The sequence below is a fragment of the Rhinatrema bivittatum genome, chromosome 3, assembly GCF_901001135.1.
Source record: "Rhinatrema bivittatum chromosome 3, aRhiBiv1.1, whole genome shotgun sequence".
Taxonomy (NCBI): Eukaryota; Metazoa; Chordata; class Amphibia; order Gymnophiona; family Rhinatrematidae; genus Rhinatrema; species Rhinatrema bivittatum.
This window is the reverse complement of record NC_042617.1, coordinates 512077027-512095898: the sequence shown is the minus strand read 5'-3', so window position 1 is coordinate 512095898 and position 18872 is coordinate 512077027. Positions and strand designations below refer to the sequence as shown.

Sequence of the window (18872 nt, the reverse complement as noted above, 5' to 3'; positions counted from 1 at the left end):
AAATCCCATGTTGTGAAGTACAGTAATTGTGTGATTTAAAGAAGTTAGAATTCCTTCTTGAGACTGACTTCTGATGAGTCAGTCGTCTAGATAAGGAAAAACATGAACACCTTGTTTGTGCAAGTGTGCTGATATTACTGCCATACATTTGGTGAACACTCTGGGGGCAGAGGCCAGGCCAAATGGCAGAACTCTGTACTGGAAATGTTGATGGCCTATCATGAAGCGCAGGTACTTGCGATGAGGAGGAAAAATTGGAATGTGCGTATAAGCATCTTTGAGATCCAGAGAACAAAACCAATCCCCTTTTTGAAGAAGTGGAAGCATGGTTCCCAAGGAAACCATTCTGAACTTTTCTTTCTTTAGAAATTTGTTGAGATTTCTGAGGTCTAAGATAGGACGAAGACCTTCGGTTTTCTTTGGAATGAGGAAATACCGGGAATAGAAGCCTCTGCCCTGCTGAGTCCAGGGCACTCGTTCGATGGCTCTGGTTTTCAGAAGGGTGGATAATTCTATTTGAAGTTGATGAATGTGATCTTCGTTGAAGTGAGAATTGTTTGGTGGAAAATCTGTAGGGATTGAAACGAAATTGAGTTGGTATCCTCAGTGTATGATAGAGAGGACCCACTGGTCTGATGTTATTGTTGTCCAATTGCTATAATATTTGGACAATCTGCCTCATACTGGAATGTTTGAGTGAGGATTGATGTGGATGCTTTGTTCTCTGGGTATACTTTCAAAAGCCGGTAGTAGGGCCAGTCTGTGGAGGTGGTGGTGCCCTTGCTGCCCTTTGCTGTCTTTGCTGAGGTCTCTGCTGAGACCTAGGCTGTCTTGGCCTAGACGCAGGAGGATAGTATTTTTGCTGCCTGAAGAAAGGACGTCTGGACTCTCTACATGGAGGTCATCTCATGGAATGCATAGCAGAGTCGTGGGGTAATGAGGAAAGTTGGCGTAACGTTTCTGTATGGTCACGTAACTGGGAAACTGCATCCTGCACTTTAGACCCAAATAAATTGTCCCCAAGGCAGGGTAAATCAACCAGTTTGTCCTGGACTTCTGGGCGTAAATCAGAGGCCTTAAGCCAGGCCCAGCGTCTTGCAGCGATGCCAGATGCAGCCACTCGTGAAGCAGTATCATAACTGTCATAGGCCGCTCTAACCTCGTGCTTCCCTGCATCTAATCCCTTTTTAATAACAGCAGATGCAGCCTCTTGATACTGAGTGGGCAGTGAAGAGACAAACTCCTCCATCTGTTTCCAGAGGTTCCTCTGGTACTGTGTCATGTACAAATGGTATGCTGAGATCTTAGAATTCAGCATTGACCCCTGGAAGATTTTTCGGCCTAGCTGGTCCAGAAATCTATTGTCCTTTCCGGGAGGAGTGGAGGAATGAATTCTCGTTCTTCTGGATCTCTTCTGTGCCGACTCCACTACCACAGAATGGTGGGGTAGCTGAGTTTTTGATACCCCACAGTAAGTTGTACAAGATATATGGATTCAATACTCTTATTAACTGCAGGAATGGTACATGGGTGCTCCCAGAGCCGTTGTTGCAGCTGGAGGAGAATATCATGAACTGGAATGGCCATAGTATGTTTTGGCAGGTCCACAAACTGGAGAACCTCCAAGGTCTGTGTCTCATATCTTGTTCAGTATGTATCTGAGAAGGGATGGAATCAGCCATTTCTTGGACAAAAAGTGGAAAAGAAAGATCATCCGGTGGTGATTGTTTTGCAGCAGGAGGTGGAGATGGGTCTGACATGAAGTCCTCCGAGGAGGGATCTGAGTTAGTGTCAGACCAAGTGTCATACTGAGGCATCTGCTGTGGAGGTGTAACCTTGGGAGGAGGAATGACTCCAGAGGGTCCTGGGATGGGTTCATCCTGTGAAGAATCCTCCAATAGCTGTTCATCTGGACCAGATGGCAAAGATGATAGTAAATCCAGATACCACTTAGTTAAGATATCATGTAATTGCTTCTCCTTTGAAGTTGGAAGCTTGGGTTGGTGAGTCATCGATAATTTTTGTTTAAGAGATGACTTAAATTTCGATTTTTGAGGTCACGGTATGGTAGGCGCCGTGGTATAGATGGGAATCGACTGTGATGTCGATGGAACCGTCGATGCCTGAGTCGAAAAAATCGGCATCGATGACATAGAAAAAGTTGGCATCGATGTAATGTTTGCTATAAAAGCAGGCATCGACAACGATGGATGTGGCATCGCTATAGACATCGAGGGCGGTAATGGCATCGGTAGAGATGTTTCCTTCGATGCCGTCGATGACAAGGGCTCGATAATCTCTGTTGAGGTAACCGGAGATATCGGCATTAACCTCGGCCCGGCCGACGGCATCGACGATGACGTCTGCATCGGCGATGACACCGGCATCGGCAGTAATGCCGGCATCGGCGCCACCGCTGGCAGTTGTTTTTCGAGAGTGTCCATAACTATCTTTTGGATTAGAACAGTTAAATCCGGAGTAGCGGACACTGGTAACGATGCCGATGAGGGCGTAGTAGCTACCGAGGTCGGCACCGCATCGGAAGGTTTTTGATGTTTTGCCGCCGGTTCTGTCGAGAATGGAACCGATGGAGATTCTGCGGGTCGATGATGCCGATGTTTATGCTTTGTTCTTGGCTCAATCACTGACCTTGTCGATGACATGGACGGTGTCGGTGAAGTAGCGTCCCCGGATCCTTCGATATGCTTCTTTTTTATGAGGAGCTTCTTAGTTCCTCCTACCGGGGTGGACTTCGTCGATGTAGATGGTGATGAGACTAGTTGAAAAATACTAGTCATTTTTTCACGTCGAAGTTTTCGACCCTTTGGGGTCATTTCTTGACATTGAGGGCATGAAACAATATCATGCTTCTCTCCTAAACAGAGGATGCATTCTAGATGCGGATCTGTCACCAACATGGTCCGGTTACAAGAAGGGCATTTCTTGAAACCGGAGGCCATGTTGGTATCGACGGCCGTCGATGAGACTGAGAAAAAAGTTTCCAAAGTGAAAAAAGAGATTATTTTTGTCACTGTCCGGTGACAACTGAAAAATGAGACCCGATGTGGGAGAAAATTGAAAATTTTAAGTGACTTTTTAGTCAATCTGTGAGGGAATCTCATGGGCTCCGGTAACCGCGATGCTCATGGCAGCGCGGAAAAACGAAGACTGGAGTGAGACCCCTGTGGCAGAGAATATCATAGCATGCTGAGCATGCTCAGTAGCCTCAGGCTGCCAGTCAAAGCTTTCTAGAAACTTTGACGGAAGTTTTCCCGCGTTAGGGCTCCATCACTGACGTCACCCCATATGTGAGGACTAGCATCTTGCTTCTCCTGGGATAAAGGCAGCTTTTAAAGTTTATTTTTCTTGATTGACTGCCATTTTAATTATTGGGTATTATGTGATGTGTCTGCTGTTTTGAAATATTTTATTGATATTTGGACAATTTTTAATAATTGAGTTTTTAATTGTTGGATGTTATTCTGTTCATCAGCTGTTTTGTAACATTTATTACCATAGTTTTACAATTATTTCTAAGTGGGTATCTATAGCAGCTTGGCTTGTTCTGTTTTCCTGATAGGAGGTGTATTAGTGTTAAATATTTGTAGTGGTAAATTACTGTCTTTTCATAAGGAGGGGTATTGTGCTTGCCAGTAAAGAGAGTTTGTTTTGCTTTTACTGAGATGTCATCAGATCCAGAATATCTTTTTTTGTATGGTGAGCTGTACGGGTAATATCCTAGTTCTGCTCTGCACCCATTTTTGGGGGGTCGAGGGGGTTCCTGAGGATGCAGAATGTATATTTACATTTTGCTCCGTGACAGTCACATGTTCAGTGTGTCATGCTTGTGAAAACCATCTGTCAAGTGAGTCCCGGCCGAAAAAAGGTTGAGAACCACTGCTCTACACTATCATAAAAGAACAAGTAAAGAAATATTCCAAAAGTAATTAATAATATAAAAAAAGTATTGATTGCATAAGTCTTTACTTACACCCTGTCAGAGCAAACCCAAATAAACTCCATTTCAAAACATTGCCTTAATAAGGCCCATAATAAGTTAAATAAAGTGCACCAGTGTACAATTGATTCTTCCGTATAAAGTGAATTTGAAGCAAAGGCCAAAACATTCCAACCAAAAAGCTTCCAAATGAACTCCAGTACAACATTAGTCAAAAGGCTCAGATCAGGGAAAGGCTATATGAAAATGAAGTGTCTGAATTTCCCTTGAGGCACTATCAGGGCCATTATTGTAAGGTGGAAATAGTTTGACACCACTAAGACGCTGTCATAATCAGACAGTCCCTCATAAGAACATAACATAAGACTTGCCATACTGGGTCAGACCAAAGGTCCATCAAGCCCAGTATCCTGTTTCCAACAGTGGCCAAGCTAGGTCACAAATAACTGGCATGATCCCAAGAGGTAGATACCATGTTGCTCATCCCAGGGATAAGCAGTGGATTTCTACAACTCTACTTTAATAATAGTTAATGGACTTTTCCTCCAGAAATTTGTCCAAACCTTTTTTAAACACAGCTACACTAATAGCTTTCACCACATTCTCTGGCAATGAATTCGACAGCTTAATTATGTGTCGAGTAAAAAAAAAATTCTCTTAGCTTTAGTTATAAAGGGTTTTTTTTATTATTTATAATAAAGGTACATCCAAGGGAAACAAGGCAATGGAGGTGTAACTCTGAGCCTGCAGTGCCACAACTGTTACATTGTACAATCATCGTGAACAGTCCCCCCCCCCCTTCCTCCCCATCCCCCCCACCCCCCAAAAAAAGTAACACCCCGACAAAGAATTAACCATCTAGGTCATGCTGCGAGATTGAGACCAGAAGTTAAATGTAAGACATTGATAAGACAGGCTAAGAGAGAATTTGAAAAGAAGTTGGCTGTAGAGGCAAAAACTCACAGTAAAGACTTTTTAAAATATATCCGAAGCAGAAAGCCTGTGAGGGAGTCAGTTGGACCGTTAGATGATCGAGGGGTTAAAGGGGCACTTAGAGAAGATAAGGCCATCGCAGAAAGATTAAATGATTTCTTTGCTTCAGTGTTTACTGAAGAGGATGTTGGGGAGGTACCCGTAATGGAGAAGGTTTTCATGGGTAATGATTCAGATGGACTGAATCAAATCACGGTTAACCTAGAAGATGTGGTAGGCCTGATTGACAAACTGAAGAGTAGCAAATCACCCAGACCGGATGGTATATACCCCAGAGTTCTGAAGGAACTAAAAAATGAAATTTCAGACCTATTAGTAAAAATTTGTAACTTATCATTAAAATCATCCATTATACCTGAAGACTGGAGGATAGCAAATGTAACCCCAATATTAAAAAAAGGGCTCCAGGGGCGATCCGGGAAACTACAGACCAGTTAAGCCTGACTTCAGTGCCAGGAAAAATAGTGGAAAGTGTTCTTAACATCAAAATCACAGAACATATAGAAAGACATGGTTTAATGGAACAAGGTCAGCATGGCTTTACCCAGGGCAAGTCTTGCCTCACAAATCTGCTTCACCTTTTTGAAGGAGTTAATAAAATTGTGGATAAAGGTGAACTGGTAGATATAGTATACTTGGATTTTCAGAAGGTGTTTGACAAAGTTCCTCATGAGAGGCTTCTAGGAAAAGTGAAAAGTAAAAAGTCATGGAATAGGTGGCGATGCCCTTTCGTGGTTTACAAACTGGCTAAAAGACAGGAAACAGAGAGTAGGATTAAAACTAATCGGAGGAAGTTCTTTTTTACTCAATGCACAATTAAACTCTGGAATTTGTTGCCAGAGGATGTGGTTAGCGCAGTTAGTATAGCTGTGTTTAAAAAAGGAATGGATAAGTTCTTGGAGGAGAAGTCATTACTTGCTATTAAGTTCACTTAGAGAATAGCCACTGCCATTAGCAACGGTAACATGGAATAGACTTAGATTTGGGTACTTGCCAGGTTCTTATGGCCTGGATTGGCCACTGTTGGAGACAGGATGCTGGGCTTGATGGACCCTTGGACTGACCCAGTATGGCATGATCTTATGTTCTCATGGCAATTTTCTCAGTAGAAGGGAGTGGACAGTGGAGTGCCTCGGGGATCTGTATTGGGACCCTTACTTTTCAATGTATTTATAAATGATCTGGAAAGAAATATGATGAGTGAGATAATCAAATTTGCAGATGACACAAAATTGTTCAGAGTAGTTAAATCACAAGCAGATTGTGATAAATTGCAGGAAGACCTTGTGAGACTGGAAAATTGGGCATCCAAATGATAGATGAAATTTAATGTGGATAAGTGCAAGGTGATGAATATAGGGAAAAATAACCCATGCTATAATTACACAATGTTGGGTTCCATATTAGGTGCTACAACCCAAGAAAGAGATCTAGGCGTCATAGTGGATAACACGTCGGTTCAGTGTGCTGCGGCAGTCAAAAAAGCAAACAGAATGTTGGGAATTATTAGAAAGGGAATGGTGAATAAAATGGAAAATATCATAATGCCTCTGTATCGCTCCATGGTGAGACCGCACCTTGAATTCTGTGTACAATTCTGGTCGCCGCATCTCAAAAAAGATATAATTGCGATGCAGAAGGTACAGAGAAGGGCTACCAAAATGATAAGGGGAATGGAACAGCTCCCCTATGAGGAAAGACTAAAGAGGTTAGGACTTTTCAGCTTGGAGAAGAGACGGCTGAGGGGGAATATGATAGAGGTGTTTAAAATCATGAGAGGTCTAGAACGGGTAGATGTGAATCGGTTATTTACTCTTTCGGATAGTAGAAAGACTAGGGGGCACTCCTTGAAGTTAGCATGGGGCACATTTAAAACTAATCGGAGAAAGTTCTTTTTTACTCAACGCACAGTTAAACTCTGGAATTTGTTACCAGAGGATGTGGTTAGTGCAGTTAGTATAGCTGTGTTTAAAAAAGGATTGGATAAGTTCTTGGAGGAGAAGACATTACCTGCTATTAAGTTCACTTAGAGCAGGGGTCGGGAACCCATGGCTCGCGAGCCAGATATGGCTCTTTTGAGGGCTGCATCTGGCTCGCAGACAAGTGTCGCCATACTTCGCGGTTCCCTGCTGACCCAGCTGCTCCCCGGTCCTCCGCCGCCCGGGCTTAAAATGCTGTCAGCCCGGGCGGAACGCGGCAGGACAGCTGGAGTCAGCGGCACCGGCGTGCTCTCTTCTCCCCCCCCCCCCCCCCCCCCGCGGCCCGGAAGAGGAAGTGGAGAGCATCGGGTGCCTGCGCGGGAAGAAGAGACCACACTAGCGTGGTCTCTTCTTCCGCGCAGGCACCCGATGCTCACCACTTCCTCTTCCGGGCCGCGGGGGGAGGAGAAGAGAGCACGCCGACTGGAGTCATCCGGGTGCCTGCGCGGGAGTCATCGGGTGTCAGCCGGGTGCCAGCGCTGGAGTCATCGGGTGCCTGCGCGGGTCTTCCCGCGCAGGCACCCGATGCTCTCCACTTCCTCTTCCGGGCCGCGGGAAGAAGAGAGCACGCCGGTGCTCTCTTCATCCCGCGGCCCGGAAGAGGAAGTGGAGAGCATCGGGTGCCTGCGCAGGCACGCTAGTGTCCGACGGGAAGAAGACTGCAGCGCGGCTCGGAGGAAAATGAAAATCTTCAACCGCGGCCGATGGGACTCCGCCTTCGCCTCCGCGAGGGCTGAAAATGAAGGAGGTTAGCGTTGGGAGGTGGCTGCTGCTGCCGCGAGTTCCCGGGGGGGGGGAAGGGGGAGAGAGAGAGTGAATGAATGAGCGAGCAAGCATGTGTGTTTGAGATCCTGTGTGTGTGAGTGAGAGATTGCATGTATGTGAATGATTGAGAGCCTGTATATGTGAAAGAGAGTATGTCTGTGATTGAGATCCTGCCTGTGAGAGAGAGAGCATGAATGTAAGTTTACCATTGGGAACCTGTATGTGTAAGTTTGTAATTGAAAACCTGTTTGTTTGAAAGAGTATGTGTGTATGATTGAGATCCTTTGTGTGTGAGAGAGATCATGTGTATGTATGATTAAGAGCCTGTATGTATAAGTAAGAGAGAGATCATGTGTGTCTGTGTCTGATTGACAGCTGGTTTAGGTGATGGAGCATGTGAGTATGTGATTGAGAGCCTGTGTTTAAATGAGAGAGAGAGACCATGTGTGTCTGTGTGATTGAGAGCTGATTTAGGTGAGGGAGCATGTGAGTATGTGATTGAGAGCCTGTGTTTAAATGAGAGAGAGAGACCATGTGTGTATGTGTGTGATTGAGAGCTGATTTAGGTGAGGGAGCATGTGAGTATGTGATTGAGAGCCTGTGTGTAAATGAGAGAAAGAGAGGACATGTTTGTAAGCATGTGAATGAGAGTCTGTGTGTGAGAGAAAAAGACAGCATGTATTTATGTGATTGAAAGCCTGTGTGTGTGTAAGCGTGAAAAGATAGACAGCATGTGTGTAAATGTGTAATTAAGAGCCTATATAAGTGAGAGAGAAAAAACATTTGTATATGTGAGTGACTGAGAGCATGTGTGTATAGGTGTGTCATTGAGAGCCAGTGTGAGAGAGAGCGCTGGTATGTGACTGAGAGAGGAGAAAGTTCCAAGCAAACCACCCCACCTCCTGCTAATTCAGAACAATCTCAGGACACCTGGATATCAAACGTTCCCAGGTATGCAGAGCAAAAAAATTTTTGTATCCTTATTATTTTTCATTACTGGATCTTTGTGTCTGCTATTTTGAAATATTTTGTTGGTATCTGGAAATGTTTTATATGAGTTTTTAATTATTGGATATTCCACTCATCAGCTGTTTCGAAATATGTTCTTTTTGTTAGTACAGTTTTACTGCTGATGATTTTATATTTCTTGATTTGTTTTATAAGGATGTGTGATGTTTCTTTTTTCCTTTGTTACACTGCATACAGAGACTCTGGCTTGTTGCAGTTTCCAATTCAGTTTTTGTCTGCATGCTTCTTTTTATGCGTTTTGGTCTCTTTATTCTATGTTAGGTGAGGGACAGCACGTGATTCAGGTGAGGTTTTCTGCTGGCGTGTAGTTTCTGTGTAGGACTCTATAGCAGCCTGACTTGGTCCGTTTTCCTAATAGGAGATGTATTGGTGTCTTAAGGCCTGGTGTAATATTTTCAGAGACTTATTGTACTTTAAAAGTGTGATCTTACATAAAATGCACACATTTACTTGTATTTAGTTTTAAACATATTGTATGGCTCTCATGGAATTACATTTTAAAATATGTGGCGTTTATGGCTCTCTCAGCCAAAAAGGTTCCTGACCCCTGACTTAGAGAATAGCCACTGCCATTAGCAAAGGTAACATGGAATAGACTTAGATTTGGGTACTTGCCAGGTTCTTATGGCCTGGATTGGCCACTGTTGGAAACAGGATGCTGGGCTTGATGGACCCTTGGTCTGACCCAGTATGGCATTTTCTTATGTTCTTATCTTCTTAAGGCTGTCGCCTGCCACAATTAATTTTCATTTGGAAATAGTGCCTCAACATTGGTGTTGCCAGGTTCGAAAACATCCAAACACCCAGATCCCCCATCCCTTGCAGTGCCCCTACACTCCACAATCTACCCCTCCCCACAAATGTTTTTGGCTCCATAATCACACTTCCCCTCCGCTGTGAAACCTTCCTTAAAAAGCATGAGCCAGTCCTAGGTCCAACCGTAGAGACAGTAGCATAAGAAATTGCCATGCTGGGTCAGACCAAGGGTCCATCAAGCCCAGCATCCTGTTTCCAACAGAGGCCAAACCAGGCCACAAGAACCTGGCAACTCCTAAACACTAATAAGATCCCATGGTACTGATGCAATTATATAGCAGTGGCTATTCCCTAAGAAAACTTGATTAATAGCAGTTAATGATTTCTCCTCCAAGAACTTATCCAAAACTCTTTTGAACCCAGCTACACTAACTGCACTAACCACATCCTCTGGCAACAAATTCTAGAGCTTAATTGTGCGTTGAGTGAAAAAGAACTTTCTCCAATTAGTCTTAAATGTGTTACGTGCTAACTTCATGGAATGCCCCCTAGTCCTTCTATTATTCGAAAGTGTAAATAACCGATTCACATCTACTCATCCAAGACCTCTCATGATCTTAAAGACCTCTATCATATCCCCCCCTCAACCGTCTCTTCTCCAAGCTAAACAGTCCTAATCTCTTCAGTCTTTCCTCATAGGGGAGCTGTTCCATCCCCTTTATCATTTTGGGTGCCCTTCTCTGTAGCAGAGGCAACAAGATGTGAAAGAGCATATACTCTACTCCCAGAAGCATTGTCAAGTTAAGTGTAAAACATTGATAAGACAGGCGAAGAGAGAATTTGAACTGAAGTTGGCCATAGAGGCAAAAACTCATAATAAAAACTTTTTAAAATTTATTTGAAGCAAGAAACCTGTGAGGGAGTCTTTTGGATCGTTAGATGACCGAGGGGGTAAAGGGGCTCTTAGGGAAGATAAGGCCATTGCAGAAAGACTAAATGAATTCTTTGTTTCTATGTTTACTAATGAGGATGTTGGAGAGATACCAGTTCCGGAGATGTTTTCCAAGGGTGATGAGTCAGACAAACTGAACCAAATCACTGTGAACCTGGAAGATGTAGGCCAGATTGACAAACTAAAGAGTAGCAAATCACCTGGACCGGATGGTATGCATCCTAGGGTACTGAAGGAACTAAAAAATGAAATTTCTGATCTATTAGCTAAAATTTGTAACCTGTCATTAAAATCATCTATTGTACCTGAAGACTGGAGAGTTGCCAATGTAACCCCAATATTTAAAAAGGGCTCCAGGGGCAATCCTGGAAACTATAGACCAGCGAGCCTGACTTCAGTAAGAGGAAAAATAGTGGAAACTATTCTAAAGATCAAAATCGTAGAGCATATAGAAAGACATGGTTTAATGGAACACAGTCAACATGGATTTACTCATGGGAAGTCTTGCCTAACAAATCTGCTTCATTTTTTTGAAGGGGTTAATAAACATGTGGATAAAGGAGAACCAGTAGATGTAGTATATTTGGATTTTCAGAAGGCGTTTGACAAAGTCCCTCATGAGAGGCTTCTAAGAAAACTAAAAAGTCATGGGATAGGAGGCGATGTCCTTTTGTGGATTACAAACTGGCAAAAAGACAGGAAACAGAGAGTAGGATTAAATGGACAATTTTCTCAGAGGAAGGGAGTGGGCAGTGTAGTGCCTCAGAGAACTGTACTGGGACCCATACTTTTCAATATATTTATAAATGATCTGGAAAGAAATATGACAAGTGAGGTAATCAAAATTGCAAATGATACAGAATTGTTCAGAGTAATTAAATCACAAGCAGATTGTGAAAAATTGCAGGAAGACCTTGTGAGACTGAAAAATTGGGCATCCAAATGGCAAATTAAATTTAATGTGGATAAGAGGCAGGCCTGGCAGCAGAGAGACTCAGTCCCTGGCCAGAAAAGTTTCATAGCTGCCACTACCTCCATGGTCAGACCTAGGACTGGCCTCTGCTGCTTAAGAAAGGGTCCACAGGAGGGGGAAAGCGTGGTTGATGTGTGGAGGAGTTCTCGTGGATGGAAGGGTAGCTTGAGAAGAGGAAGGGAAGAAAAACTTTGCTACTGCGGAGGCCAGCATAACACTGGCAATTATATTGCTGGTTTAAAAAGGAACTGCCAGCAACCATCCTCCCTTAATCAAAACTGGCCATGCTGGCCAAATACCGGATGGATAGCAACTATTTCAACATCCATTAGGTTACCGCTCCTGTGTCACAAGTTCTTTTTTTTTTTTTTAATTTATATTTTGTTTAGATCAAGTGCAAACTTGAATAAGGCAAGTAAGTTACAATGACAAGCAACAACAACAAAAGCAGAGTTGCTTACCTGTAACAGGTGTTCTCATAGGACAGCAGGATGTTAGTCCTCACATATGGGCGACAACATCCGGATGGAGCCCAATCACGGAACACTTTTGTCAAAGTTCCCAGAACTTTGACTGGCATCTACTGGGCATGCCCAGCATAGCACCAACCCTGCAGCCAGCAGGGGTCCCCCTTCAGTCTCGTCCTATAGTAAAAGTACATGCGAAAAATAAGATAATAAATCGTAAGTAAACTCAACTCCACGGGGTGGCGGGCGGGTTTTGTGAGGACTAATATCCTGCTGTCCTGTGAGAACACCTGTTACAGTAAGCAACTCTGCTTTCTCACAGGACAAGCAGGATGGTAGTCCTCACATATGGGTGAGTACCGAGCTGAGGATGCCCGAACAATGCACCAATTGGACCCAAAGTCATGCAACAGGCACAAGAACTGGGGTGGAATTTGGTAGAGGGCATCCTGAACCCTACCGGGTTGGCGGAAGGTTATGGGTAACTCAGTTCGCAAATAAGTTGCATAGCACAGACTGGCTGAAAATGGAATCTTGTCTGCCAGCCTTGTCTAAACAATAATGGGCTGCAAAGGTGTGGAGAGAGCTCCAGTTAGCAGCCTTACAGATGTCAGCAAGCGGCACCGAGCATAGGTGCGCTACTGATGTTGATATGGCCCTGAAAGAGTGTGCTTTAACAGTCTTGAAGCGGAATGCCTGCCTGTTGGTAACAAAAGGAAATACAGTCCGCTAACCAGGAGGAGTGAGTCTGCTTACCCAATTTGATGGGATCAAAGGAAACAAACAATTGAGTGCCCTACCTGTGGGCCGCTGTACTGTCTAGATAAAATGCTAGAGCACGTTTACAGTCAAGGGTATACAGAGCACGCTCTCCTGGGTTTGAGTGGGGCTTGGGAAAGAAAGTGGGTAGTATAATGAAGTGATTGATATGAAACTCCGATACTACCCTAGGCAAAAATTTAGGGTGAGTGCGGAGTACTATCCTGTCATGCAGGAGTTTGGTGTAATTATAAGAAACTCAAGATAGCTGAAAATCAGAAACTGTCAAAATACAAAAAGGTCCAGCTATATGTAGAACTCAATGAAGACTTGCTTACATTGCAACCGTCATACATAGCCTCAGTAGAATAATGGCTTATAATGTCAAGCCCATACAACTCTGGGCTTGAATAATCATAGGTTGCTGTAAGTATTAAGATACAAACACTGTGTGGGCACTACAAATGTTTGCTCTTATCGTTTTCCACCAGCCAGGTAAGTAATATCTTACATCCTGAAGTGCACGCTCCAACACAGCAGTGTTTCGGAGAGTTAGACTCCTTCCTCAGGGAACTTCAGGGAGGTAGTTTACTGGTACAATTTGTGAAATGATGATTGTGGTCAGTCAAGAAGCGGTGAAAAACACTGGCTGAAATCGGTGCCCCGAAAGTGAGCAGCCTTGCCGAGATTCTTGCCGCTGGGACTCCAGCGGCAAGAATCTCCAGCGGCAAGACCTTTTTGTATTTTGGAGTTTGGTGTAAGGCAGGTAGGTGACTAAGGCCTGTAACTCACGAACTCTGCGAGCCGATGTGACCGCTAAAAGAAAAATCACTTTCCAAGTGAGAGAGCGGAGATCACAGGATTGGAGAGGCTCAAACGACGGTTTCATGAGCCTTCCCAAAACCATGTTCAGGTCCCAAGAAGGGGCCAGAGGGCGCAGTGGAGGATTAAGGTGAAGCAAGCCCTTCGAAAAGCGTATGACGAGGGGTTGAAGTGAAATGGGTACATCCCCCACACCTTTATGGAAGGCGGCTACCGCACTGACATGTATCCTGATAGAAGAAGTTTTGAGGCCTGACTGTGACAGGTGCCAGAGATAGTCCAGAAACTTCGGAGTGGGACAATTGAAAGGATCGATGAACATGGAAGTACAGCATCCTGTAAACCTGTTCCATTTATAACGATAAGACTGCCTTGTGGAAGGCTTTCGTGAAGCTACTAGGACACAGAAAACCGGCTCTGAAAGGTTAAGAGGTTGCAGTATTAACCTTTCAACATCCAAGCAGTCAGGGAAAGGGCTTGGATGTTGGGGTGGCGAAGGCAGCCTTGTTCTGCGTGATCAGAAGCGGGTCCTTCCCTAGAGGAATGTGTCGGTGTACCGATAAGTCGTGGAGAATTGGAAACCAGACCTGGCGTGGCCAATGAGGGGCTATGAGAATCATTAGACCCCCTATCCCTTCGCAACTTCACGAGAGTCTTTGAAATGAGCTAAAGTGGAAGGTACGCATAAAGGAGACCTCTGGCCCACGAGAGGGAGAAAGCATCTCTGGGCTGGTGGTGTTGGCTGTGAGTGAGGGAGCAGAAGTTCCCTACTTTGCAGTTGTGAATTGACGCAAAGAGATCTATGTAAGGGTAACCCAACGTTGGAATATTGAGTCCGCAACAGTGGGGTTGAGGGACCACTCGTGCGGTTGAAAAGTGCGACTCAGCTTGTCTGACAACACATTGTCCACTCCCGGCAAGTAGGTGGCTCTGAGGTACATCGAGTGGGAAAGGGCCTCCACCCATATCTGTGCAGCTTCCTGACACAGGAGGTAAAAGCCCGTTCCCCTTTGCTTGTTGATGTACCACATGGCCACCTGGTTGTCAGTTTGAATCAAGATGACCTGGTTGGAGAGGTGATCCTGCAAAGCCCTGAGAGCATATCTGATGGCACAAAGCTCCAGGAAATGTATCTGGTGTTTCGCTTCCTCTGGAAACCAGATGCCCTGAGTTTGCAGGTTTGCAACATGTGCACCCCAGCCGAAGTTGGAGGCATCTGTTATCAAGGTTATTTGAGGTTCTGGAATCTGAAATGGGAGGCCATGTACCAGATTGGATTGGTTTGCCCACCAAGCTAGCAATAGACGGAGCTGTTTGGTGATGCGGATTGTGGAGGACATTGGCTGAGAAGACTGAGTCCACTGCGATCTTAGAGTCCACTGCATTACTCTCATGGCGAGGCAAGCAATGGGATTGACAGCACTGTGGAGGCCATATGACCCAATACTATCAGGAAATGACATGCAGTTGAATATTGTCGAGACTGCAGTTGAAAGGCCAGAGAAGCAAGAGTGAGAACTCAATCCTGAGGTAGGAAAGCTTTCACTGTTAGAGTGTCCAAGTTGGCCCCTATGAACAATAGAGTTTGCGAAGGAACTAGTTTGGATTTTTGATAATAAGAGAAAACCCAGGGAGATCAGGGAAAACAAAGTGAGGTGAAGGGACGTCAGTGCGCCTTGCCGAGAGAGAGCCCTGATCAACCAATCGTCGAGATAGGGGTAGACGTGGACACTCTGACTCCTGAGGTAGGCCGCTACCACCACAAGGCACTTGGTGAAGACGCGTGGGACAGATGCTAGGCCGAAAGGTAACACTCGATATTGGAAGTGTTTGGGCCTACTAGGAATCGCAGGAATCTGCGATGTCACGGAGTAACTGAAATGTGCATGTAGGCGTCATGAAGGTCTAGAGAGCAGAGCCAGTCTCCCCTTTGAAGAAGGGGAAGTAGAGAACCCAGGGTCACCATCTTGAACTTTTCTTTTTGTAGGTATTTGTTTAGAGTGTGAAGATCCAATATTGGACACACCCCATCAGACTTTTTTGGTATCAGGAAATACCTGGAATAGAACCCTTGCCCCTGTTCTGAGAGGGACACTGGTTCTATTGCTCGGGACTGGAGGAGGAGGGAGCCCTCCTGCTCCAAGAGTGGTGAATGGTCAGATGTTCCCCACGTCAGCCGAGGTGGGGAAACCGGTGGGACAGAGAGAAAGTTGCGGTGGTAACCTTGGGATACTATTGCAAGTACCCACTGATCTGTGGTGACTGTGTGCCATAGGCTGGAAAAGTGGCACAACCGGCCGCCGACCGGAATGGTTGGAAGTGGAAGCTGGGTACTGCTCTCTAGAAAGGAGTCAAAAACCTGCCGCTGGACCTGGTTGAGTTGTTGGCTGCGACTTCTCCCTCTAGACTGCCTAGGTTGGCCTTTTTGGTAAGGCTTAGAAGGCCGACCCCTGGACGCCGGGCGATATTATCTCCTCTGCTGGTAGAATTGTCTCTTAAAATCCCTCTTAAAAGATCTTTTGGATGAAGAAGAGGGATCAGAAGGCAGTAAGGAGAGCTGGCGCTGAGTCTCTTGGTGGTCCTTGAGCTGCGCCACCTCTTCTTGAATCTTTTCACCGAAAAGATTATCCCCCGCACAGGGCAAATCAGACAATCTGTCTTGTACCTCTGGTCTGAAGATTTCAGGTAGGCCCATCTCCTTGCACTGATACCGGAAGCAGACACCCTGGAAGCGGTGTCAAAGATGTCATACGCTGATTTCACTTCATCTAAGCCCTTTTGTGCTAGGGCATGAAGTTGGTCCTGGAACTGCAGAGGTAAGGCTTCAGCAAAGTCTTGAATCTTCATGAACAAGGCCCTATTATATTGGGTCATGTAGAGTTGGTAGGATGCAATGCGAGAGATGAGCATTGATCCATGGAATACCCATCTTCCAAATGCATCCAGGAACTTCTGATCTTTCCCTGGGGGAATAGATGAATGAGGTTTGGCGCATCTGGCCCTCTTTTGGGCTGACTCTACAACAACGTGTGATGACCTAACTGAGTTCTTTGGAAGCCAGGTGCGGACTGAAATAAGTAGGTGGCATCTGCTTTTCGGTTAACAGGTGCCACGGAGCCAGGGTGCTCCCAGTTTCTCTTCAAAAGATCCAAAAGGTTGTCATGAATAGGGATGGACATGATTTCCTTTGAAGCATCGAGAAATTGTAGAAGCTCTAGCATCTGGTGCCTAGAATCCTGTTTTGTCTGAAGCTGGAATGGGACTGTTTCAGACATCTCCTTTACAAAATTAATAAAGGACAGGTCCTCTGGAGGACAACGCTTCCTTTCATCAGGAGGGGAGGGCTGTGAAGGTAGATCATCAGAATCCTGGAACAAATCGTCGGTCCAAGGATTATAAGGGTCATCACCAGCTCCCAAATGTTCTTCAGAAGGAAGTAATGGTGTTATTCTTGAAGGCCCTGGCCTGGGCATTGATGGTCCCGAAGGAGGAATCGAGGGCATCGATGGCGGCATCGCTGGCATCGAGGGAGGCATTGACGGAGGCACCGATAGAATCGGTGACATCGATGGATATGTCAGTGGCGGCACTCCCTATGGTGGAATGAAGAGCGGTGTTTCTTCATCTTCCTCCAATGACAATGGAATTGCTGAGGAAGGAATTGGGTCCCTTGGATCCACTGGTGGAAGGGCACCGATTAACTTGTCCATTCTAGCTAATAGTGGTGCAAACACCATGGGCATCGGGTCGGTGACCAGAAGAGGAACCGGTACTGGCATCGATGGAAGTTGGAAGCCCTGGAGTGCTTTGCCAATGGCCTCTTGGATCATCTGATCAAATTCCTCACGGAAACCTGAGGCATGAATACCCGGTTCCGGAGTGGGAGGTAGCACTGGCATAGCCAGAGGGTCCACCGGTGAAGGTGGAATCGCGGATCCCGGCAGCTGTCCAGGTGGGGAACGCCTCGGTGATCCAGAGACAGAAGAGGACGAAGCCTTTTCTGTACGGGGCTTCTTTGTCAGAGGCTCAGACGATGTCAATGTCGAGGGTTTATCTGTATCGATGGCCTGAGCTTTACAATGATGGTGTTGATGTTTTTCTCAATGTTCCCACCGGTGTTTTTCAGAGGAGGAACAGAGGGGGGTCGACACCCGTGGAGTCTTCAAGGACGGTTGGCTAGCAGCGGATTCACAGTGCTGGCGCGACGTAGACAGCACTGATTCAGACGATGTTGAAGCTATCGATTGAGTCGGGGTTTTTGGCCAAAAGAGAAGACCCATCTTATTGAGCCGAGCCTTGAAACCTTTTGGTGTCATTTGGGCACATTTGGTGCAAATAAGGACATCATGGCCGGACCCCAAACACATCACACAGACCGTGTGAGGGTCAGTGATGGACATTGTTCGAGTGCAGTCGGGGCACGGACGAAAACCCGACGCCTTGGCTTCGACAAAATTTAGTCGCGGTGCGGTCGATGGCCGGTAGGCCGCGAGGGAGAAACTCGATGGGAATCGACCGCAAATGGGCAGAAAACTTACCGTTCGACCGCGGAGCAAAGAAATTGATAAGGGGACCCCTGTCGGGTAAAATTTATTAAACAAAGTTCCGTGAGGAAAATTCCTGTCAGGAAGAGCTCCTTAACCCGCGTGGCTACTGCTGCGTGGAAAAAAGAACACTGAAGGGGGAACCCTGCTGGCTGCAGGGTTGGTGCTATGCTGGGCATGACCAGTAGGTGCCAGTCAAAGTTCTGGAAACTTTGACAAAAGTGTTCCGTGATTGGGCTCCATGCTGATGATGTCACCCATATGTGGGGACTACCATCCTGCTTGTCCTGTGAGAATAAGAAAAAACAAAAAAGAAAAAGCCATGCTCTCACATAATTAGGAATTTTTAAGGTATTAATCTACCTCAAAGTATTATTCATCCAACTGTACAGCTTTCAGATTAGTTTCATAATATATCAACGCTAAACAGCTGAATTGAGGATGTTGCTTTGAAGCTTACAATAGTAGCACAAAGGAGGAATTCAGGAACATTTTTATTTTTGGAAGGTAAAAAAAAAATCAATCTAGATTTTAGCGTAGTCTCAAGTTTTAACTGTCAAAATAACACTGTAAATTTTAAAGAAACAATTAATAGAAATCACTTACTTCTGTCCTCATTTCTGAAAGTCAAAACTGCAAACCAGACATTAACAGTGGCCTGCTTTTCCTGGAACAGGAGATGGTCTTAATTTAAAACAGATGCAAATCCATCTTCAAGAAAACTAAGAGATAAATATATTCTTTCCATCCTTAACTCACACCTGATATGAATCTAGAAAAAGAAATAAGATAAGAAAAAACTGATTTTAGCATTCCATAACTGCTACATACAAATACTGCATAGCCTCAAAGTAAAAATGTTTTGTGATTTCACC

At 45.1% G+C, this 18872-nt stretch overlaps 1 protein-coding gene across 3 annotated transcripts in view; it reads right to left on the bottom strand.

The window, feature by feature from the left end:
* Positions 1–18872, bottom strand: part of NCOA1 (nuclear receptor coactivator 1) — a 1093244-nt gene that overhangs the window by 755250 nt on the left and 319122 nt on the right. For all 3 annotated transcript variants that reach the window (XM_029596190.1, XM_029596192.1, XM_029596191.1), the window contains exon 4: positions 18604–18769. The gene's annotated coding sequence lies outside the window, so the exon portion shown is untranslated. The remainder of the gene's footprint in view (positions 1–18603; positions 18770–18872) is intronic.